We start from the raw sequence: 234 nt of genomic DNA on the forward strand, positions 1-234 counted from the left end.
CGATTCTAACACTGGACTAAGCGAGTCAAAACTAGTCAAAACTATGCCGAAACTATAATGGTCTAAAAATCTGTTCAAACTCTAATAGATTAAAACTCTAATGGTCGCCGCTGGCTTTGGTGTGCGCTTTTATATAATTGGAAGTGGTGGTGCTGAGCGGGAAAGGGGGTTGACCTGTCAACAGTTACCGGAATCTTTTGAATTGTTCTAGAACTTTCGATCTAATAAGATTTT

Source organism: Trachymyrmex cornetzi, unplaced genomic scaffold, assembly GCF_001594075.2.
Source record: "Trachymyrmex cornetzi isolate Tcor2-1 unplaced genomic scaffold, Tcor1.1 scaffold1478, whole genome shotgun sequence".
NCBI classification, from domain to species: domain Eukaryota; kingdom Metazoa; phylum Arthropoda; class Insecta; order Hymenoptera; family Formicidae; genus Trachymyrmex; species Trachymyrmex cornetzi.